At 39.4% G+C, this 25,786-nt stretch overlaps 1 protein-coding gene across 1 annotated transcript in view; it reads right to left on the reverse strand.

Moving 5' to 3' along the window:
* Positions 1-25,786, reverse strand: part of CRADD (CASP2 and RIPK1 domain containing adaptor with death domain) — an 81,704-nt gene that overhangs the window by 38,015 nt on the left and 17,903 nt on the right. The window lies entirely within an intron of this gene.

Below are 25,786 nucleotides of genomic sequence, written 5' to 3' on the forward strand. Positions count from 1 at the left end.
GTCATACGACAGACAGAACAGGCTGGACATGTATGACATGCACAACACACCATAATGGAAGTATACAAGTTGTTTTCTTCATTATAGAACCTTCTTAGCAGAAACAGGGCACCAAGGTACCACAAATGTAAGATACTCTACGTTTGTAGAGCATCTTACATAGTGCTTTAAGGTCAAGAGGACTGCAGGAAGAAGGACAAGAGAGATCTAACCAGTTTCATCATTGCTGATTAATAAATTAGCTTGGCAACTTGTCCTCATTTTAATTTAGATATTTTGGAGGGAAAATAAAATTGTCATGTGGGGATAGGAAACTTTAGAATGAAGTAGTGTTGCAAGGGATTCCCACTCTGGCTGCAGTGTGGTTTGAAGTGTTGGATGTTTTAGGTTTGTTGTGTTGTTTTGGGTGTACAAGTTGCTTTTCTCATAACTCAACACACCTGAGAGCTGTGTGTTTTTATGTTGCTCAGAAAATATCACTTCTTATAAGGCCAGTGAATAAATACAACTTAACGACACTCAGAGTTATTTTTTATTATTATCTTGAACATTTGGAGAATTCTTTTCTATTATTATATTGAATAAAAGAAATATGGGAGGGAACAATTTCTCCCTTGCTTGTTTGCTCTCCTTCACACAAAAAAGACATGGCATCCCCAAGATTATTTTGAAGTTGAACATAAAAATTAAAAAATGCAGCTCAGGTTCCTTATCAAACACCAGTAAATTTTATAAAGAAAGGACTGATCAACCTTCCTCATCTACTGTAGACAAAAAAGGGCCCCAAGAGGCCTCCAGTTCCCTTTATGGTTTGGTAAAAGAAAACTGCAATTCAGATAAAAAGAGAAATTCCATAATTTGGCCTTGATAAACAGATTCTGTTGAAATAAGCAAATGAATCTCAGGAATGGGGAGATGCTCTGAATATTTAAGCTGCCCGCTGTAGTCTCTCAAACCTCATAAAGTGCACCTAAGTTTCAAGGATTTTTTTACCAATACTGGATTTAGGAAGCTCTGATTTATTACTGAAAAAATGTACTTCAAGTCCCTTTTAAATCCTAGCATGTTGTATAATAAAAATAAAAAGCAAAGCAGCAAATACAGCTAGCAGTGCCTGATTTCTGTGAGCTCCTCTGCTATTTGTATCACCCCAGCACGCAGAGCTCTCTCCAAATGGATGTTCTGGCAGAGGTCCCAGACACACATGCCACCAAGTCATAAGCAGCTCACCGTCACACCACTCTCGATAATGAGAGCTACAGCAGCAGTTCTTCAACATCTTTTCCTCTGTGCAATCCTGGGATACATTCCTTATGTCCTGTCCTGCCTTCCCAGCCAGATGGAGAACGGCTGACTGCAGGAGAAACAAGGAAGGGAGAGATGGGAAACTGCAGGCTGCCCCATGAGGGAGAGGTTGCTCTTGCAAGGAAAACCATGGGGAGGGCAGCTAGCAGAGACTGCGTAGAGGTAGCAGGAGCAGGCACCCAGACCTGGCCACAGCTGGAGGAGGGTAGGCTGGGAGCCTCCACAGCTGAAGACTGGTACTGACTGGCTACTATTCCCACAATGCTCCTTGCTGTGTTTGCCCTCCTCCTTCATCTTCCCCAAAGAGCCGAAGAGTCCCCAATTCCACCAGCCCTGCCCTAGCCACCTCCTCCTGGTGCTCCCTTTGCTCTGCTCTCTGAAGCACACAAGGCACAACCTTCCCCAACCCCACCCCAGTGTATTCCACATTCCCCAACAGACAGAGATGTGTCCTGGCTTGGCAAGCCCCTGAGCTGCATCACTGGGAAAGGAGAACAGCAAAACATTATATGGTGTGAAAAGCTGCTTGGATGAGAGGGTAGGCAGCTGGTATGTGACAGGAGGAAGATTCAGAGGGAAAAGCTGCAAAGCAAAGTTGAGTCCAGGTGAGGCACTGAGTGGTAGGCACAGCAATAGCAGGAGAGAGAAAAAAGTAGACAAAGATCTTCCTTCAAAAGAGCTGGAAAGCATTATGTAGGATTGTGACCACATTTTTCCCCAACCATCCAGGCCTGCCTTCCAGCTAAGCAAAAAGTAAGAAAGCTCATTTTTTATTGTGCACAAAGAAGCTCTGGGAAGCTTCTTTTGAGAAGAGTGGCTATTCCTCATTCTGGGGACAAGAAACAGAATTTTCTTTTGCACATTGCTCCAAGCACTGAGACAACCCAGGTGCTAGTTCCCTCCTGAAGCCTGGGAACAGCCCTAAGCATACACAAAATACTGATGAGCCAAGCAGTTAGCTAATTCCAGAAAGTAATGGGAAGGAACAGCAAAAAGATCCACCAGACTGTAGCAGCATATGTGTATGCTGGAAAGTGAAATGGATGCTGTTGGGAGGGGCCAGAAAGGATGATAGGTGAGGACGGGGGTCTTAGCCACACTCAGGTCTAATAGAAAGGACTGAGGGTCTGGAAACCAGAAAGTTGAAGCGTGAGCAGCTTGAGGTTTTTATGAGAAAAATCACAAAGAATGTGACAGCTGGGGGGAAATGGGGAGATTCTCTAAGGAAGGCACTGAAACATATGCATATACATCACTTCAGTGTCTTGCTCTCTAGGCCAACAATGTAACACATACAAATGTTCTCTGTGCTCCACGCTGGGTACCTGGGTGGGTTTGGGGGTACACTGCATCACCAAGAGGGAGGAGACACTGCTGATCAGGATCTAGCACAGCTCTCACCATCCAGCAGAACACACCACAGTCCTGACGTCAGCTTCACCATTCTGCTAAATCAATGAATTTGCACTACATACAAGGCAAAGACTAAGGAGGACAAAGGCAGTTTCTTATTGCCTTTTTTTTGGATGCAACATGAACTTCATTATACAACTTTAAATCAGCCTCTCACATGCAGGAAAGAGGTCTCTCTTCCTTACAGGCCCACTAGCTGAAGTGACTGGCAGATGAACTTGTTGGCATGTTCTGGGGTGCTGGTGGCCATTCAGAGGATAGGCAGCATGAAAAATCACCAGGCATCTCTGGGTTATGAGATTTTGGATGGTTTATCTTAGCCACCTTTGTGGTCAGCACAGCTGAATAGGAGAAAAAGCTGTGGTGTGTTCCAAGAAAAAGAGGCTTCAGAGGGAAAAGAGGATGACAAGCATGAGACAGTACAGTATGTGCCAGCAAAAGCAGGGACATCATAAGGGTAGAATTTGCTGCCTTTTCCTGATGTATTTGTGAGTCCAGCAGGGCTGTGGCAACCACAGCAAGCACCGAGTCCTGCATGAGGCACTTTTGGAGTGGTACAGCTTCAGGGATTCAGCATGCCCCTCCTTTCAAGAAAGATGTTGTGCGATTGCCTGACATTTAAAACATGTTTTATCATCAGGGCAAATACTCTTTCATAATTTCAATTATCTACCAATAAATCATTCCAATGAAAATTTGCTTTCCAAGACAGCACAGGCATTTACCATAACTGCCTGACTTCAGCAGCACAGGCAGAGAATTTTTCTAGAGGGATCTTGGGTTCTGGTGGGTTTTTTCTTGCTATTTTTACACATTTCAGCCAGTCAGAGAACTCTGCCAAATAGAATCATGGTATGTGAAAAAACTCTTAAGGTTTAAATAATTAATATCAAATACTAGAAGTCTAGTTCTCAAAGGGAACCTGAAGAAAAAAGCAAAATCACGATTGATATCTCTATTAAAACTAAGTCTGCAGTAAAATCCAACTCAGTTGTTCCTCAAAAGGGAGAAATTGCAGGTTTGGAAGAAAAAACACCTTACAATTACAGGGCTTCACTCAAGTTATCTGTTACCTGAAGTGAAGAAAGGGATGTTACTCCTGTCACCTGTAAATGCTACAGGGTGGACCCAAGCCAGTCTCTACACACAACTACCAGTGGCACCATGACAAGCAAAGGCATGCATATTGTCAACAATGTCATTTTCTCAGCATTGAAACTAAAATTTAATTTACTGTGGTTGACATAAAGTGAACACCAGCTATTGAAAAGGATATTTTCTGTATCATTAGAATGCACTGAAGAAATACCACTGGAGAAAAGGAATAGCTTTGACCCAGGAAAACTGAAGTGAGGAAACAGAAAAGGAAGGCAGCAGAAAGATCAATTTTCTGGCCCATCAGTCTAAAAGAACAAGTATTAAATCTTCAAATGGGTTGTAGATCCTGTGTCTGGTTCTGAAGGTATTCTGCAGAAATGCAGGAATTATGTACTGCTTACTTACAATGTGCTTGGCTAAAAGCACACAGCTAATGTGTCCTATGATATTGGGCCTTGAGTGAAGAAGTGTGAAATGTGTCCCAGGATACATGCCAGGAAAAGGAGCAGGAAGGTATTGCTTTGGGAAGCAGCAGGTCTTAGCTTTTTGAAGGCTGTTTCAGGGAGGCAAGATACAGGCTCAAAGCAGTGGCCTGTGCATGCTGGATAAGCTGCCAAGAGCCAGGTTTGATGCAGAGGGAAATAATGAGTATTCTGCAGAGCTATGGAAGAGCTGATTTCACTATCAGCTTTGTCTGCTTTGGACCTGCTTTCTCCTTAGACACTGTTGGAAAAGACCCTCTTTGCCCACATCAATAATTCTACCTCATAAAATAAACCTGGACTATAATAAATAAGTACTTGTTGCTGTGCACTGGCTGACTACCAGGAGTGCACTTGTACTCTTGATTGACCACTCAATTAAGCTGAGCTCAGAGTCTTCCACCAAAGACATTATTCCCTTCTCTCAGATGGCAGAAACTATTGTAATCCCAAGAAGGATTAACAGAGCTGCATCATTTTACATCATGTGGGAACCAGACTATTTACCTCAAACTACATTTAGTTTCATAGGCCTCTTATTTCAGCTTTTCCTAGGAGTTATTATTGTGACTCTGAAAAGAGAAAGAGAGCTACACTGGGTATTAGGACTTAACAAGACAGGTTTGGCAGCTGACACACATTCTGAGATAACAGAACAAGTGAAATTCAGTTCCTAAAAAAAAGCTTGAATTCTGCTGATGTGATATTTTCTTGTGTTTCACATTTACTAGTCTAGTGTTTCCTTCCCTCTTCTCTCTTTTTTTTTAAATTTAAAATAATTTGTAAAATAGTTGGCAATAATACAAAATATAAAAAATCTCTACTTGCAGCCTCCAGTGACTGACAGAGGGATTGACTTCCTCATTAAGAGCAGGATAGGGAAGGGCAAGCGTAAGGAAAATACTGCCATGGTCTCCTCTGAATACTGAGCACCACTGAACCTAGGCCCTGAGAAAAAACAATGAGAGTGGAGAGAATATGAAAATTGCACAAAAGGACTAAAGACAGAGTACACCTAAGGAAAGATCTGGAAAGGTAAGTGTATAAAATGAGAGAAAGATTGGATTGCTTAATGCAGAAAGTAATTAGAAAAATTAGGATAGAAGGAACATTCTACTTTCATAGAAGTCCGTGAGAAGAAAAAGCCAGTATGTTTAACAGAAGAACAGCAAATGGCAACAAGCTATTACCTAATCTCTGTATCTTAAAAAATGCAATTTTAATTATTTACTTATCCCTTCCTTTTTTTTTGTTTTGTTAGTAAAATCACTCTCTTTCAGAGGGAAGTGCTTGTTTGTTTAATGTAGTAAGAACAAATCTGCAATTACTGTTTGTGGGGTTTTTGCCCCGTGAAGTATAATTAAACCATATTAAACAATTTGAAAATAATACATAGAGTAAAAAATTAGAAATCTCTGTTTCACTGCTTTCCATGCTTAAAAATAAACTCAATGAATTGATGGCTTTATGTTTTCAAATTCTAAGTAGAACATTTCTCAGTTCCAGAATTCCTGGAAAACAGTAACTAAGAAAAAAAACTAGGAACAGCAAAAGCTCAACAAATTGCAACTGTACCTTAATAAAAATTTACTTAATTTTGTACTCAGCTGCAGGAAACACCTGCAATTGTAACAGAAATTTTGGTCTCTCACTCAACTATCAAACTGAAACAGGTCATCAATACTTTAATATGTTCTTAATGTGGGTTTTGCTAGGGAGGGAGGATCATCCACTAATTATTCAAAAGCTTTAAACTTTCCTATTCTACAGTAAAAAAAAATTCTCAGTCTTGAGAAAGAATAAAAATTTAAAGCTCTGTGACTCCATCGACAAATAGCCTTTAATAATTTCCCACTTACTGTAAAATATTTGCATGAATGTTAAGAAATAATTCTGAACATTTCCTTCACCTTCAGGCTCAAATGCCCAATGAGAATTAACTATATCAGAATTAATCATATTAAAGGAATATGCTGCCCTCATCTATTACTTAGACTTTTTGAAGGCTTCAGACAGTAAAAGTCAATTTACAGAAGGATCTTCATTTTTCAGGAACATATTCTTAGAAATTGCAGCTTGTTAATACACGCAGTCGAATACTAAAATGCTTTCCTGCAGTGCTGCTATGCTGGGGGTTTTTGGTATGCACTGTAGTCAGATGTTCCTTTAATACAACAGCAAACAATATAAATTTATCAACTTTTACTGTGCTGTGTGCAACTGCCCAGTGTTAAATCTTTCTAGTAAGCAATTCAGCAACTGGCTGGCAGGGAAGAAGACTGGCCAGGCTGAATAGAGTTTTGGCTGGAACTCAGAAAAAAAAAAGGAGAGTTTATGACCTTTGGAAGAAGGGGTAAGCAACTAAGGAGGATTACAAGGATGCTGTGAGGTTATGCAGGGAGAAACTTACAAGTGTCAAAGCCCACCTAGAATTTAACCTGGACAGTGCATCCTCGGTTAAGTTTGCAAACAACACCAAGTTAGACAGGAGTATTGATCTGCGGGAGGACAGGAAGGCTCTGCAGGGGGATCTGGACAGGCTGGATCAATAGACCAAGGCTGCACTTGGGTCACAACAACCCCATCCAGCACTACAGGCTGGGGGAAGAGTCACTGGGAAACTGCTCACAAGGAAAGGACCTGATTGTCCTGGCCAACAGCAGCGGAACATGAGCCAACATGTGTCTTGGTGGCCAAGAAAGCCAAGGGCATCCTAGCCTGTGTCAGCAACAGTGTGGCCAGCAGGAGCAGGGCAGTGATTGTCCCTCTGTACTCAGCACTTGTGAGGTCACCCTCAAGTATTGTATCCAGTTCTGAGCCCCTCACTGTAGGACAGACATTGAGGCACTGGAGCATCCAGAGAAGGGCAGTGAAGGTTAAGGGTCACAAGCCCTATAAGGAACAGCTAAGGGAACTGAGGTTATTTAGCCCAGAGCAAAATGGGCTTAGAGGGGAACTTATCACTCTCTACAACTGCCTGAAGGAGGTTGCAGACAGGTGTGAGTTGGTCTCTTCTCCCAAGTAACAAGAATAAGACAGAACAGCCTCATGTTGCACCAGTGGAGGTTTGGATTGGATATTAGGAAAAATTTCTTCACTGAAAGAGTGGGCAAGCATCAGAACAAGCTACCCAGGGAAAAGGTGGAATCAGCACCCCAGGAAGTACTCAAAACACATGCAGATGTGGTGCTTAGGGACATGCTTTAGTGGTGAACATGATGGTAGTGGGTCAATGGTTGGACTTGGTGATCTTAAGGGTCTTTCCTAACCTAAATGATTCCAAGATTGTATGAAAAATCTCCTAAATAAAGGTGATCGTGTAGGCAAAGAATGAGCAGCAGAGGGAAAGGGGAACATGAGGAAAATGGTAAAAGGGGAAAAAGAAGGAACATGAGCAAGCAGGATGCTCCACTGACAGTAGAAAAGATGGAAGACAAAGGATTTGTACCTAAGGAAGGAGTTACGCATGATGGGAGGCTGTCCTTAACAGCTGAAAACCTGTCATCTAACTGGATCTGTAAATAAGAATGGCATATCAAATGGATATGGAATTTGGAGGTAGGTTTTTGAACAACACTGCCCTTAAAAGATATGGCAGTGGGCAAAGGAATGTTAGTGAGTAAAAAAGAATGAGAAAGAAAACAGATTCAATACTATAGAGCGCAGATTCGATACTATAGAGTGCAGTAATTGAGAGGAAACACAGGATTATGCCTAATCCAGTACGGGAAGTGGATGTGGTTAGTGAGAAACAAGTGAAATGATTGTGTACCAATACTTAGGTCATAGAGAAGAGAAAAAAAAATGGAATTTCAATTGCTGATCCTAAATGTGAAGCAATATATTGCAGGAATAACAGAAAATGCAATCAGGATTGGAGCACAACTATGTTTGGGAAAGCTGAAAAAAAACCTAAAAATGGTGAACAAGAACTGAACATGAATAATGGCAATGAGACGAGACGGAATAACATAAATAATACAAAATCCTTTTAGAAGGAAGACACTGTGCAGTAGATTCTCAGTTCCTTTGAAACATATCTCTTCCTCTTTTCCCCCAAAGAAATTTTTACCTGACACTCAAAAGACAATTCATAGTAGGAAACGAGATTTTAAATTATGAGTTCGAAATAACAAAACAAATGGATCTAGTAGCAGCAGAGGCCCAGTTATCTCTGGATGTGAGATTCTATGTTCTTCATTAAAAACAGTTAAACAAGTAGGATAGTGGGTTTTCTTAAGGTTTGTTTTGGGAGTAGCAAAGTTTTCTGTAAAACAATTAGATTAAGAAAATAATGAGTTGTGAGACCATTATTTGGGGTTTTTTTTACACTAAACAGAGGGATAATTAAAATCCTTGTAATAAAAGTTCAGGACTTCAAAGGGGCAATTTTGATAAACTAAAATAAAATAGTTTATTAAATATTCACCTGGCCTGAGGAGGTATCAGATGGGAAGAACTATCTGAGGTCTTGAGGCATTGTTACAGAACTATAACTGAAAAAGCAAGACCAAGAACAGAAGGACTGAAAGCCAAATTTATACTATAAACTGGAAACCCATAAGCTGGAAATAGCAAAGAGAAATAGCACAGATAAAATCATATATATATATATATATATATATATATATATATTTATATATTTATATATTTATATATTTATATATTTATATATTTATATATGTATTACATGACATTATATCGCCCTGATATAATCATAAAAGACAATGACACTGCTGAAGTGGATCAGGTGTGCTTCTGCTAGACAAAGGTCACTGCAGTGCTCTTGCTGTACAAGTCAAGAGCTGAGCTCAACCACTGAGCAAAGGTTTTCATTACCCACATTAAAGGAAACTGGTCTCAAATTGGTGCAGAGCAAGCTTACCAGGGTGGTCAAAAGAACAGATAAGCTTTGCCTAGACAAGAAGAGGAACCTTGGTTAACTTTGGAAGAGGTAGACTTCTACGAGAGCTACAAGGTTTGTTTCCATAAATATTTTGCAAAGGCAGTAAAACAGCTATTTGAGCCAAACAACAGTGTTAACTTAAGAACAAGTGGATATAAACAGGCCACAATTAAATTCAGTCTGAAATTAGAAGAAAGCTTCTAGCCTGACTGCACAGAGGTTTTGGAACATAATTTTAATGACAGCAGTGAAGACAAAGAACTTAACAGGATTTTGATCACTTTGCAAATGGCATAGCAGGAGGAGGTTGCCTGGAATAGTGAGAGAACAAATGCTAGGATCAGGAAATGTTTTCCATTCCTAATTTAAATTTAAAAAAATGTTCACTGAGACTTGGCAGAAGCTATTCAGTGCTGTGTTTTAATGGCTGTCTTTGTTATTTCATGAAATGCACTTAAAAGGACTGTTAAAAGAAAAACCTTTCTGTTGAAAGACAACATGGTGTTTTTATGAAGTACAAACAACAAGTATCCTGGAATCCTAGCCAGCATACTGAAAGCCCATTAAAATAAGTTGCAGCAAATTCATTAGGAACAGTGATAACTATAAAAATGAGGATTATTGCAACAGCCCAAAATTCATGCATTCTGGAGTTATGTATTTTGGTAAAATTGATGATAGGAAAAACCATCTGTGGTTTGGACAGTGGACTGGGAGTTAACAGTTCAGTTCCTGAACCTGACATAAACTTTAGGGAAGCCATTCATTCTACTGCTTAATTTGCTAGCTGTAAAAGTAAAATAATTATCTTCTTTTCCCTTGCCCGATATATATCAAGGTCTCCACACCTGGAGATGGTGACTGTTGAGAACACCAGGGCTAGTTCTCATATTACATTTCTCATGTTACTGTGACCAGCAAATCGATCATGCAGGATGACTTTGGCTCTGCTGGTTTATTCCCACTGTGCTGGCTTCTAGCAACAGACTGAGCAATGCTTTTACAAGTAAAATCACACTACAACTTGGAATCCAACCACGACAGAAGTCAACCTTTCTACATCAACCTGAAATATCAAAGCTCTGGCTTGTAAATGAATAATAAGTAAATGGAAGACAGTGCAACTATAACCACTCCTCACAATGTCAGTCACAAAACTCTCATATTAATAACTCCAGTCTTTACATTTAAAGGTCCAGATCAGTCACACTCTTTAGATTTAAGTAAAAAATTAAACAAACATTACCTACATCTTTAATATCTTTTCATAGAATATACTCTATATTTTAAGATGTCTCTTTTAATGCTTGTTTTATACAACTTCAGTATCTCCCACCAACATAACAAAAGGAAATGGGATGAACCCCAAGGATTTCAGTGTAAGCAGAAAACCTTGCTGCATGTCTGAAGAAGTTTATGTGAAAAAACAAGGTAATCCTTGCAAATTCACATTTGCATAAAGGTTGACTTGTTTTAGTCCATATTTTGCCATGGAATTTCATAATTCTCTTGCTTATTATTATTTCTACAACCTATAAGGAAACCCATTATACCTCTTATGAATTGAACACCTACAAACTTTCATCTTCACTTAAGAATCCCAGCAGCTATGCATTAATAAGCCCTACTTAATATGATGCAGGACAGATTGTACCTATCTGGTATGCAGAGAGCAGAGTTTTATTATCTTCCTTCTGCCAAAAAATCCAGTGAAGAGATGAAGCAGCTCTTTGGATAGATCTGGAAGACTGCCCACGTTACACAACACTCACATCAGGGCACACATTGTTTTGGGTTACTGCTCAATGGCTACGTGAACGGAGCAGATTAATCCCATGCAGAAAAGAAAAGAAACAAACAATGCTTACACTGTGCAAATCAGAAAGCAGCCACTCACGGTAACACTGCTGGGGACTGTTTTATACAAGGGAGACAGACAGATAGACACTGCCTTTTTGCATGTGAAGGTGGTTTGTCATGCATTGCACACAGGCCAAAGGAAATGCTTCAGGTCTTTGTGCAAGGCTTTCTGTAAATAACACCAAACTGACAGCTTCGGCTAATCATGTGCCATTATTCTTCATCAGAAGCATTCCTGACTTTACAGATCCAATCCTAAAAGCAAAAGAAGTTCACATAGGTCTCCTGAACCTGGGAAGAATGCTGATGATTGAAGAGGAGATGAAGATTAAAGAGAAAGCGTCTTCCTGCATACAGCTCTTTATACAACTGGAATTTGCCTTTGAAGGCTGACGGTTTTATTACATGGCCACCACAGGCAGCAGCCTTGGTGAGAGCCAATACCAATCTCTCTCCTTTAAGTCAACCATGTTTGGGAAACAGAAGTGCATCAAACGCAACTCAATGGGAAAGCAGATCAAAAGTTAAATCTATCACAATCTCCAGGCACCAGATTCCAACAAGCATGTTCTCAAATTAAAGGAGGGAAAAAATCATGAAAGGCCATGCAACACCAAGATACAAACTGCAGCTCATGAAGCTTCCAAGTTCCAGCCTCCAGGAAAGGCATGGCAGATACCTACTGCTATGGACAGGTCTTCTAGCAGCTTTCCCTCAGCCATTGGGCTACAATCCTAACTGGAAACAAGTTGCTGAGACAGATGGTCTGCCTTCATATGACCATCCTTAGATCTCCTGGAATGAGTCCACAGAAGAGCCATGAAGATCACTACAGGGCTGGAATTGTATGAAGACAGGCTGCAAGAGTTGGAACTGTTCAGTCTGCAGAAAAGAAGGCTTGCTGGAGACCTTATAGCACCTTCCAGTACCTAAAGGGGCTACAAGAGAGCTGGAGAGGGACTTTTGACTAGAGCACATAGTGACAGAACAAAGGGGAAAGGCTTTACACTGGAAGAGGGCAGATTTAGGTTTAAGAAGATGTTTGCGTGCAAACACTCTTCCTAATATTTATTTATTAGGAAGAAATTCTTTCCTCAGAGGGTAGTGAGGCACTGGAACCAGTTTCCCAGAAAAGCTGTGGATGCCCCATCCCTGGAAGTGTTCAAGGCCAGATTGTACGGTGCTCTGAACAACTTGGTTTAGTGAAAGGTACCCCACGAGCCCCCATGGCAGGAGGGTTGGAATGAGATGATCTTTAAGGTCCCTTCCAACCCCATGGTTATTCTATGATTTTTATGTTTGTATTTTCTCAAAGTCTGTTCACACACACAAAAAATAGACACACAATATGCTTTTTCAGAGTCAACACATGGTTTAGTAGAAATCAGTGATAACTTCACAAAATACTGCCAACCCCGAGGGGTTTACAAACAAAATGACAAAACAAAATAAAAATCTGGAAATAGCAGAGGGAGAAGAGGAAGTTCATCTTACAAATTTTTGACTAGCTAATTTGTTTTTCAAAGTTTGTTTCCATAATTGGTAGGGGTGATATTTTTACATTATCAAGAATTCTTCGCAGGATTCAAGCTCTTTTGCCATAGGAAATTTAAGCTCTAAAACTGCTACAAATTGCATCAGTACAGTATTCAGCATGTTATACCCCCTAAGACTGGAATTTCATTGGGTTTTTTTCTCTTCTGGTGTTCCTCAATATTAGCTCACATAATGAAGATTGCAAGTGTAAACTGAACCTGCTGATGAAAAGGATGCAGAGCTCTCCCTCCTACATCAAAACTCAGGAAAGGTTTAGGAAGAAAATCAGGGCAGTGTTTTATCTACTGCAGCATTGAGACTTCTCTCCCTCTGCTTATATGGGGGTAAGCTGAAGAAGATTCTCAAAATATTTGCTTGATTTTGGGACATCTCTGGAGTGCCACAACATCCCACTCTGCTGCTAATCCCATGAACTACCACTTAATTTCACAGCCATAAGCCTAAACCATGAACATGACTTTAGGGAAGCTGCACCTGCCCTAGCTTGCGACAGGATTCTTGCTGGCACACCTACAACTGCTTGCTAAACTTCCTTTTCTAAGCTGTATGGCACCAACAGTAGGACTGGCACCAAGAATCTATGATAAAGGGCAACGTTCTTCTCTTCAGTCTGCTCCCACCATGTCAATCTGAGATCTTTTTGGCCTACCCTGGGCCTGGGAGAAGATACAGCTCAGCCTTGAATATTCTCTCTGCCTTTTCATAGTAATGAAAAAAATCAATGACCATAGGAAAAGTATTAGTCTATCAGGGCATTCTGTACCACAAACACAAAATACCTGAGAATGTCATGCCATGCCAGGCAAATTACAGACAAAAAAACAGAAGAGCCTCCTGGTTATAAAGCATCCTGTTAATCTTTGCTTTGCTCTTCCTCTTGGCAAGCAAAACAGTCCCAATGCTAGGAATTTTACATAATTAATTTCACTGCCAATTAACTCAAAATTCTACTGATTCAGATATTAGTGGGGGATGGGTGGAGGAGGAGATTAACTTCTCCCCCTTCCTAGCCTCAATTTCCCTTCTTTTCCATGACCCTCAGTCTGCTGGAGGACAAGCAGCACAGGCAGCTGGGGGAGGCAGCTACTCCCTTCTGCTGTACCTCCATTATTCCTTCTCCCCACATCTTGCTCTTCCTGCCCTTCTGAGGACCAGGAGTGGTCCCACAGATGTGGCCCTAGTGATGGTCCCTTTCCAGATGTCTCCTCCTGCTTGCTCATGGCAGCTGCTCTTCCCCAAGCACAGGTGGGCCTGGCAGTGGGGGCTGCTTACTGACACCCTCCATGGGGCACCCCACAGCCTCACTCAAAGCTCCTAACTCACACCCCAAACCCCAGAAGCCAGGGTTGTTGTAATTTCAGAAATCACACTGTGAGCCCTTCTTTTGAACCAGCAAAATAAGGGAAAGAAACGGCGAGAGGCCAAAACACGCATTGCCCAGGCATCTCCGAAAGCTGCAGCAGCTGGGCTGCTAACACACACGGCTGACATCAGCCAGGCTGGGCTTTTGCAAGCAACTCATTCTGGTTTTTCCAGACAAAATCAGTTTTAGCTTCAAAATCCAGTTATCCAGGTGGGTATCTCTGGTTTGGGGAAAGAGAGGGGGTGTTTTAAGCATGGGGAAAACGCACTGGCAGGGTGTGGGAAGGGAATGCTGCATTTGCTGGGTTGCAGTTGGCAGAGTCACACCAGCAGGACTGTGAATTTAGTGCCAGTAAAACTTTCAGGGTAATGCTCCAAAAGTAATAGCTGTAAATATTTATCTTTTATGCTTAAAAAGCCTGACTACACAGAACTGCTAGATGCTGGTGCATGCACTGGAGGGATAGGAGAAGGGGGAAAATGTCAAGGCCCAGCAAGTTGTCTGCTAAGGTCCTTCTAAGGTAAATTTTCTGTAGCCTGTTAGCAAGAAATCGTCCGTTTTAGAGAGAAGCATGCATTGGAGTGTTTTGTTTTCTCAGAGAAGTGTGGAATTTGAAGCCAGGTCCTTTGGCTTATCTGTTGTAAACCATGACTGTTTCTCAGCACCACACCACTCAGTATTTCCTAGAGAAGGGATTCTGAGAAAAAAGAAAGAGCCCCAGTTCCCTAGAAGCATTAAATTAACACAAGGGATCTGTAAACGAAACAGCAGAGGTTTGAAAGCCTTACCCTTTACTGTTTCCTGCTTTCTTGGAAAAATCTCAGTATTAAAACAGATTGGATTACATTACAGGACTAGTTGCTGCTGAAGAATTTTATTTTGGGTTATAAAACACAATGTTTGCTGTTTTTCTAATTCAATTTGCTTTTACCTTCCTTATGTCACACTGTTAGTACGGCTCCTGTGAGAAAATGCAGGTTGTTATTGCCTGCAAACTACCCCAATTATCATCTGCTCTCACTTTGTAAAGTAATGTGGGTAGAAACCATGTAGTAAGTATAACGCTGATCTAGAGAAGTATGTTACGATTTTAAATCCATTTACAGCTTTTGCTTTGGGCATATAAAAAAATGACGTTAAGAACTTGTTTCCCAACAAAATCCCCAACCTTAGAATGTTAACATATCTCTAAATTAAAACAAACAGTAATCCTAACGTTACCAACTAGTTTACATCTCTGAATTATAAAATGTGAACAAGGAATCTTGCAAATTTTATTTTCAAGGGTTTGTGCCTTTGTAGTGAAGTTTTCAGCAAGAATAACAACATCAGCAGCCTCGTGTGGACTCGGAGTAATTTCCCCACAAACGGCTGACTGTAACTGCAGCCCTGTGCCTGCAGCCCTGACAAGGAAGACTTGCATTTCATACAGTGAGAATTTCTGCCAGGTGATAGCTACGGGATCAGGCTTCCTGGATAGGATAAAAATCTAAAGCGAATTTTTATTTCACGTTTAAAAGTTTTAAGTAGGTGAAGTGAAAATTCTTGGCTCTCCAAAATGACATCAAAGATTGAGGGAGGAAAAATCCAGGAGATTCTTGGTAGCAATATATTTAGCACCTTTCTTGGAATGTAATTGTTACTGGAAACTTTGGGGGTGTATCCATATGCGTTAACCGCTCTTATACAGTAAAGTCTGGTTTCTGAACTCATAGAAGTATTACACAATATTCTAACTACCTCAAGAGGCCTGATAATAAAATCGTAGCATTTCACAATAATTCTAAAGATAAAGAGAATAATCAATTTAAGCTGGAAAAAATATTCCATTGCATATGTTACTGCAATTACAATTTCTCTGCATACTGCAGTGATGCTTCTCACATGGCAAGCATGATCAGAGCTAAAAATATAAAAGTGGCAGGCCTAGGCAAGTAATTGACTCTGCCAAATTTACATATGTGTGTAAAAATTTGATTTAGTTATGTCTTTTTCTAAGTATTCATGGGCTGTGTGAAAAATGGGGGACAAAGGGAAGCTGCAGTGAAAACAAGTGATGCAGGTCAGGATCAGATTGTTTTTCCTGTTGTCTCTTAATAATATGCATCTCTTTGGCTTCATCATCCTGATGCCACCTGTACGCTAAAACACTGAGCTTTTAATGAAGAACATTAAATGATACCATAATGCCCATAAACATTAATCCTTCTTGAGATGGCACAGGACAGCACAGATTTGAAAAACAGGGAGCTGTGTGACTGAAAATCTATATCCACTGCCCAGTCTGCTCTGGAGTGTTTATAAGCAGTTTTGTTTAAAGGTAAGAGAACAACAGGACAGTCCACAAAAATCCTATACATTCCTCTTGACAAATACTCTACCACCACTACCTTTTTTAAAAAAGGACATGCATCAACCTAAAATCAAACTGCCGAGCCATTTTTAAGCTAGACAGGAAGAAAATATAAATGACATGGACTAACTAAGGAAAATGACGCAAGAACTCTACAGATTTTTAAATTATTTATTCTGGTTCTTCTTACATACTAATGTAGTTTCTAATATCATGAGCAGAAAACACAGACAACCAAACACACAGTTACTACAATATTAAACAAATAATTCAAGTGAAAAAGTTTCAGCATTTTCAACTGAAATACTAAGATCTTTTTCAAAAAATGAAATACAAAAATTATTGCTCAGACTTGCCTGCAATTTGCAGGTGACTTAAAATGACCTGAAAAATAAATTAAGATACTATTCACCAAAATGAATTCCTATTTGAGTATTCAAATCAAACAGCAACAAGGACAATAGCTCATATTATCTTTTGAATGTAATTTTAAAACTCAGGCACAGAATTATAGTAATTTTGAGAGCAGAAGGAATAATTATGGTTCATACAGAAGTCTTTCTGTCTCCCAGCTGCACATGTATATATAAAGTTTATTATAAAGTAACTAAATACTTGCTGAAGGAGAAAAAAAAAATTTTTTGTTGTTCAATACACAGTATGCCTGTTCAGCTCTTAACACTTTCAGACTTATTTTCTTTTACTTCATCTCCTTCAGAATACATTTACCACTGACCATCAGATATTTCTAAGTGCTGCCACTGTCTGCCTTGGGATATGAGGGGTGCTCCTTATTATAACAACTAAGTCCCAACTGCATTAGAAAAAGCCATTAATGGACTAAAAATATGCCAGGCTGTCACAACCAATAAATATCCATGTCTGAATGTTTTTAAAGGAAGTTAATGTTAAATCTAGGTACTCTGAGTCGCAATTCAAATAGAAAGGAAACTGTCTGAATTCTTCCCTCTCTTCTAGAATGCAATCCCTATAAACTTCTGGGAACTTTGGATTTCAGGAAAATCAGACCAATATTACACAAGCATATTGAACTTTATGGAAATTAATTATTTTAAACTCTTTGTAAGTTTCTACATGCACTTCTTTATATAGATACATATGTGGGTAGATGTGCACACAAATCTATTTTAGACATCTGCATACATCTGATTTCTTAAAAAATCTTAAATATTGATCAGATATTTTGTGATTAACCTAAGTGCCAAGCTACCCACAACCAACAACAATAAAACTATTCTCAGAAAGCATTTTTCTTAGGCTTTTGTAATGTTTGCGGAAACAGTTCCATATTTTTAATATTTATAGCTAAAAAATATTCCACTGACAGATTTATGTAAAAACACAGACATACTAAATATTTGGTAAAACTCTTCAAAATAAATATGATTAATGAATATGGTACAGTATTAGCTATTTTATATAAACATTCAATTTTTTAGACTATTATGCTTTTCTTTTTATAAAGAGGCTGTGCTAACAAATAGATTTTTAAAACTTAACAAATATACAAAATATATTTATTTTGCAAATAATATACTTGGAGGAATATACTTCTGATTTAAATGTGGATGACATGACAAAATATTTGCTTTAAGGACAGGGAGTGACAGAATAACAAAAGCAAATTCATTCTGTCTGAAATATTAAGCAATTTAGTGGCTTCCTAGTCTAAATCCTATTTACAGTATTGAATATGAAAACAAGTCAATAAAGCTTGGCAATAAAGCCAGAGATAGTGCTGTAACTGATGGCTTTGGGTGCAAAGGAATAAATGGCTTAAATGCAGAACCTAGACAGATTCTCAGCTGATGGCCCACTTGTTTAGCTGCTTTCAGTGGGACTAAGACAATTTAAACCTGCTGAAGACCTACCCCACCATTTTCTTGTTCAAACAATTCAATATGATACCTGCTTCAGGGAGAAAGGAGGACAAGATTTCTAATAAAAGGAATACTACCACCTGATTTTGTGTTTTCTTTATTTTTTAAAAAGGCAGAGCTCAAAGTCAATAATAATATCCCATTGTAGATGTGGGACTGAAATCAATAAAACACAGTAAATTCAGTTATGGGAAACAGCTTTGAATGGTTTTAATTATATTTTCCTAGAAAGGCTTATAGAATGTTATTGATATTTGACCTGGAAAGTTCTGTTTTCTATTACAAAGTACATAATATCAATACAGCACCATATATGTCTGCATTCAAAGTCCTTAACCCTTTGCAGTCCCCCAATAAAAGGAGAAGCAGGTGGATTTTTTTTTTTTCCCTTATTCTGAGTAAAACAGATGTCATCAAACGGGTCACCTGTGACAAAGCATTAATCCTCCGTTGGAGTAAAGAAGTAATGGGGTCTGAAACACCATCACATTCTAGCATGACAAAGAAAGGAAGCAGACTGTTTGTCTAGGATGGTAGCTGTATGTTAACTGCTAAGATATCTTTTATTTTACAGCTCTCTCATTCTTTCTCTCTCCTAAAGCTGGCTCATTTGCCTGGCATCTCTGGAAGCCTCTGCCTTATTCCACTTTCCTAAGTACATACACCAGCTGATTGAATCCTTTATTAAATTAGATACTGATTTAAAAAAAAAAAAAAAAAAAAAAAAAAAAAAAAAAAAAAAAAAAAAGGAGGAGGAAAAAAGCCATATAGCATGAGCTAAGAAATCCAGTTTCTCACAACTATAACTTTCAAATCCACCTGGTCTGGGAGGGGGACAATATATGGAAAGTGATTAAGAAGCACTCTATGACAGCCACTCTAGCTAGCCACCATGGGTCCTTCCACCTTGTGCATTCACAGCCCAGCTAAGCAGCTCCAGGAGATGCATAAATGAATATCATTGCCTCCAGTGAATGTAAGAGAAAGCAGACCAGCAGTAACTTGCCCAAGGCAATGCTTTAAATCAGTGTTAGAACTGCGAATAAGATTCCCAAGTCATTCTGCTTTCCTGGTTTAGGCACCATTCAGTGAATCTCAACACAAAAAATAAAAGAAAAAAAAAGGCAGCACACAGACAAAATTTACAGTTTGGTGTAAAGGGAAAATTATTTCAAGACAGGAGCATTGTGACCAAGCAAACAACAGCCAAATAAATGCATTCGGGCTCAATCAGAGCACTCACCTAAAATGGGACTGCTGATAATCCCCAGAGAAAAGTGGGTAATTTAAAAGCCCTGGGCATTATGAGCACACCAGTTCAAGAAAAATGCAGGCACACCGTGGCGAACAGTAACCACTTCTTTACTTACAGTACATATACTCTCTATATACTTATGTTTGTATAAACACACACACATGTATATATATGTACACACTCTCACAGACACAGAACACAGCTCTCCAGGATTACTCAGTAAGGTTAGAAGTGAAAAGGAGCTGCACAGTACTTGAAAGGATGACAGAAATGAACGGAGACAGCAAGGCTCAGATGCATGCCCCAGTCAGACAGATACAGAAAATCAGAGCTATAAATGTAGGTTTGAAATATACAGGAGTCACTGGTGCAATAGGCGGAGGGAGTTGTTTCAACACCTTGGCACGCTACTCAGAGTGATCTTTAAATCCATTACAAAGGGAATATATAGTGAGAGTGAAAAGGCAACAAATGTGAATGATTAAAGGAAACAACCTCCCACCCAGTTAATGTTCTGCTGAGCTATGTCCTGCACCAACACAGCTTAAACTGATACCAAGGGGGCACCAACACACAAAGTGATTTTTCTTCCTCTTTTTCCTCTTTTCTTTTTTTCTTTTAAATACTAAAACAAGGTTTCTTAAGAGCCACAGTTAAAATGCAACTGTTAGCCCTAAGAAGGCAGGGAAGGAGTTTTTCCTTAGTGAAGTTTTATTCATAACTCAGTAATCCGGGGATTCTTTCATGTTTCTCAAGAAGCTTTAAACTAATCAGCCTGATATTTGGATGGATGGCACATCTGGGAGTGGTTTGAAAATGCCATTTACTGAAAGTGTAATCAAAAGGCTCTTAGGGTAGTTTTTTGATGCTTGAGGAGGAAGTCTTTGGAGAGACCATATACAGTGATATAAGGGCAGGGACTAAATTCATCAGTCTTAAAGAAGAAGGGAGTTGTAGTGTCCTGAGACTGTGACAATCAGTCTTTACAAGTGTGAGATTTATGACACTTGGGTAAATGCACTGGATCAAGCTAAAACATAAATCAAAATGTAGATGAGACCACAAAGAGGGTTCAGAGACAACTCAACAACAGCACGTCAGGAGATGGCTTGTGACCTGCAAGACAGGATGTAAAAGGCACAGTTAAGCCTGGGTGAGAGAGCCAAGAAGTAGGAATGCACAGAGCTACCAGATCCTTTAAAGAACACAAATCTTGCTCATTTACCACAAACAAATGGAGATCTGCATGTCAAGGAAGGGATGAATGAATTGGGGCAGCAGGATTGCAGTCTGAAGAGGGAGCTAACAGGTTCTGGAAAGTGTTGTCCACATCCCACCCTCATCTTTGCTACTGACCCAGCACCAGCAGCTCTTTCTCCATAGGAAAAACACTTTTGGTTGCTCTGCCTAATGCCCAGCTCCTGGCATCATTTTGCCAAACACCTTGGCTGCCTCTGATTTTTGTGAAGAAAATGCCCTACATTCTCCACCAAGAGAAAAGGCAGAGGTGACTTGAAAATGTTAACCCTCAAGAGTTAGAAACTAAACCATGCATTGCTCCAAACACCCCTCCAGGACATGCCAGGCAGAAAGGCAACTGGTCTTATGCACGGCCTCAGCACAGAGCAGATTTTTGAGATCCTGGTTTGGCACCTAGACAAAATTTAGTCATGGTCCAGATTGGGACCAGAGCTCCCCATTTAAATCTCTCTTCTGCAGGCACAACTGTCATGTGAACAATCATTTAAACCCCATTTTCTTTGGTAATATTTTTAGGAGGAGAACAATAAGATGGCATGTGTGACTGCAACCCATCTCACCCACCCGTGGGAAAAGAGCAAACAATGAACTTTTTTACATCATTTTTTGCTGTTGACTTAAAAGCGGAAATTCCTTTTTCAAACAATTTTTATGGATAGTCATTGTGTCCTGGACAAAGATTAAGAGCCACACAAACTACAGATTAGTTTGGAAAATTAATCTGTCATAAATCAGTTGCATCAGAAATTCTGAAAAAATAGCATAAAGCAGCAATGATACTTGTTGAAAGAGCAAACTGAAACCCTTTAAAAGAGCAACTATTCCTGAAAAGTCAATTATGCACTGTCAGTTTTAGTAACCAATTCAAGACAGAACATGACAACTAGACATTACCAGCTGCAAATCTTATCTCAGTCCCAGAAGAAGGGGAAAAGACAAAAACTTCAGATAATGTGCAATATCATACAGACAAATCAAAATAGGTTGAGTAAAGAAAGTGGCGGTTTAAGCAGCTACTGAAACCATGAGCTCAGCAGAATGACAATGTATATGTCACACTAGTTTCCTCTTTTCCAAATGCAATACAAGGTGTTGATCACAATCTTCTGAAAGCTTTAAAAAACTGTGCTGCAGTTAGCAAAGATTTGGTGGTAAGTAATGAATACCTGGGTTCACACTGGTGTTAAAACTCCTCTCCAGCAGCAAGAGGTGCTTTGCAAGAAAAATTCAAATCTTTAGAAAGCACACCCTCTGAAACATCATGCTTCAGGGCCCCTGGGTCCCAAGGACCTTCAGTATTACAGCAGTCAGCTGTATTTTCATTTTTGAGTTTTAAACACAAACTACTGTAAAAGCTTCAAAGCCTAACAATAAAGAGCTTACTCAAGATCAAAGCTTTCAAGGTTATATTTATGTACCTGACAAAAAAATACATCATTGCTAGCCTTTAAGATGCCTGACAGCTATGTTCCTTAACAAGAGCTCCTTCTCTAGTCCCAGTGCTTGATGGGAATGTGAGACATTTCTACTCTAAGATGTTACCTAGCACTAACCGGTCTAAAGTTCAGATTTCCCATGCATGTTCCTTTGGCCAGGCCACAGAGCAGACCTGCAAACTAGCACCTTCATTTTAAGATATACATAATAAAAGCCAGCGCATGCTGCAGTGACTTCTACTCACTAGGCAAGATTCTTTACAACAATTTAAATAAATTATTAGCAAATTAAAAGATTTTTCATGTCACCAACCAAAGGTCCTTCACTTTTTTCCTTTACAGATTACAATTTACCTTTTCATCCACAGTAAGAACAAAAGCAGAAAATCATATTGTGGAAAAACAAAGGGACAACAAAAAGACAGCCTTGCCTAATTCATAGAAATGTGTTTATTTACCAAAAAAAACTTTGGTAAACAGGTATTTTCTACCTGTGGTTCATATTGCTTACGGTACAAAAGAAAATAGGAACATTGTATATCAAGAACACCTTTTCCTTAATCTTCCTTTGAAATGGTTCATTTGTGCTCAGAAAAAAAAACAGCAATAAAAACAACCCAAAACTCAAATCTTCAACTTGCAGAAGAGTTATGACTGGCTTTATCTTCAAACAAGAAAGATCCTTTAAAGTTCCATTTCAAGACTTTGTAATGAAACTACACCAATTATTGAGCTTTGAAGATTAATTTTAACTCTACAAAACAGCTGCAGACAACAGGCAAACTTCAGCTTTTCCTCTGGATTTAGTCATGAAGAAAACTATCCTGAAATTAAATTCTGGTGCATTTTACAGTATAAATGTAACAGACACACACTTTCTGTATCAGGAAAAAACTCCAGCTGCTATGTCCTGTTTGTTCCAGTGCAAGACTATGCCCACCAGGGCGCTGCCTAAAGCAAAACACCCAACTTGTACAGAGGGAAAAAAGTAAGTGGTGCAAAACAATTCTAAAGAAAAGCCATTTACCTTTCTTCAGTACTGAATATCATTCACTTATTGCAGATTTCCCCATTAGAAAATACCAGGAATAGCAACAGATTCAGCTGCTTTTCTTCCCATGGTCAAAGGGTCACCAGCCAGCCTTAGTATACCACAAGGTGAGAGGACCATGGCCTGCCAGAAACATCAATTCTCTTGAACAGCCTCATTTTAGTTACTAAAATATATTCTTTTCCATAGGAAATAAACTACTTAGGTATGTATATACAATGTGAATTCAAGCTACCAAAGTAGGGTGACCCACTCAAAGCTGAGAACAGCTTTCATCACTTCCTCATAACTTGTAGACAAAAACAAGTGTAGAATTGGTTGCAGTTCTGTCAAATTGCTACATGCTCTCTGGCATTTGTCTGCAGATACTAATATTTATTTTATAAATCTGAGATGGTTGGGGAAAACTTTGTAATAGCACATTTCCCATATCTTAATCCTAAACCATACATTGTTTGGAGTGACTGTCCTCTGCCTCTACACATGGGGTAATTAATTTTGGTGTTCCAGATGTGGCATATGCATTTTGTTCACACACATATTGTATTATCACTTTGCATCAAAATAGTTATGACTGTGATGTTAAAAGACAGAATTTTTATTAGCTACCTCCAGTCAAATGAAAAAAATCAAACTGAGTAGGAAAACCTATGCCTAAGAAGGCAGCCACTGAAAACACTGAGATTAAATGCTCATTTTCCACTTATCCTTTCCTAGACTACTGTCCTGACTGGATTTCCTACCTGGGACAGGTAGGAGAAACCAAGAAAATTACTGCATATGACTATCAAGGTAAAAGACAGGCTTGAGGGTCAAGGTGTTCAAAAACTGTAAGAGCAGAGGGCCAAAGAGGAGTTTGAAACAAGGCCTCTCTGATGCCATTTTTCTGTCTGGAGACAGGATGGTAAAATGGAGTGGAAAGAGATCCTATCACACTGTTAGGATTCCTCCAGTCAAGCTTCCCTCTCATGGCTCTGTGCATATTCAGCTTGACAGAGCCTGGCAAAGGTTATCAACAGGTTCCTTGACATCACAGGTGTATTAAACAAAACAGAACAAGCATGGCTGTCCTTTCACTGTCTCTCATCCCAGTGGTTATACCACAGAAATGCTGAACAAAACCTCAGGCATCTTTTTACAGCTAAGAGCTGATGGGTTAAGAAAGTTTTCAGAGCAACTGCAAGTTTGCTATAGGGGAAGGAATATTACAAATAACATAAGAGATTCTATGGATGGGAAAAAATCATCAAAGCCTTATACATCCCTACAACTCCAAGGCAAGGCAAAAAACACTGGTAAGTTTGTAATGCTGCTTATACAAGGATAGAATAGGATAAGGATTCCATCTGGAGAAAGCCCTTTCCAATATAGTATGAGGAGTAAGCCCATCAACTGTGGTCAAGAATCAGTGGGTGTCAGCTGCAATGATGTAAGAAAAAAAGCAGTAACTGTAACAGTACATTAGAATTTGCATTTGATATATAACATCCTGGAAGAGATAAAAGATCATCTCAGCAAGCTTGAATGTCACCCTGCAAAAGAAAGATGAACACTTTTGTAGAAGGTTACTTCAGGGTCATTTGGTATTTCTTCCCACAAGGAAGAAATAATATCCAAAAACTTAAACACAGTATCCCATTTCAATGTCATTTCCTAATAACCATGTAAATAACTCACAGCAGTACCTCATGGTGAGGCAAAGCAGACAGCTCTTCATACTTTATATATTCTATGTGTCACTGACTTTTTTTTATACCTTGTGATGCCACTGGACTCAGAAGGTGGCAAGAAAGAACATGAAGTAATAATGTACTCACTCCAAATATCCTTATGAAGGCAGAACATGCAATCCTAGAGAAAGATCCAATTAATAACTTTGCTTTCAGATCGTTGAAGATGCAATACAATGACACTCATTTTACTCACAGAAATTGCATTAAGCTTTTCTCTGGTATGCATGACTGTCAAAGTTTTGACACTGGCACAAGGCCAAATGCCCCCATGAAAATACACTTTCTCTGGTGTCTGCTGTGAGATTTTGACCAGGAATAAACAAAGCAGGCTCCCACTTGAAAAAAAGAAAAATTTATTAACTAAACTACAAAAACAATTACTAAACTACACACAAAAGAAAAGAAAACACAAGGAAAATGAAAACCTCACAAAAACACTCTCCTCCTCCTCCCCCCTAAATTCCCAATACAATACATCTTCCAAAATCACCAATTCTGGGTCCAGCACCACCCCTTTAGAATGCTCAACTTTCAGTTCCTCAAGAGGCGAGGGAGTCCTTCCGTGTGTCGTGGTGGCCTCTTCCATCCTTGTTCCGGTGCTCTCACCACCGAACAGGGATCAGGGCTGCTTCCAGGGTTGTCTTTTTAAGGATGCTTTGTCCAGTTCCAGAAAAGCACAGTATCCCACCTCTGGGACATCTGTCCCCCCCATATTTTATATACCCCCTGGGGCCGAGGGGTACCCACACTGAATCTTCTTTGGCTCTGGGACATTTCTCCCCCTGGACTCAGTCTCTGTATCACACAGAAACA

The sequence above is a fragment of the Melospiza georgiana genome, chromosome 4 (genome assembly GCF_028018845.1).
Source record: "Melospiza georgiana isolate bMelGeo1 chromosome 4, bMelGeo1.pri, whole genome shotgun sequence".
Classification (NCBI taxonomy): domain Eukaryota; kingdom Metazoa; phylum Chordata; class Aves; order Passeriformes; family Passerellidae; genus Melospiza; species Melospiza georgiana.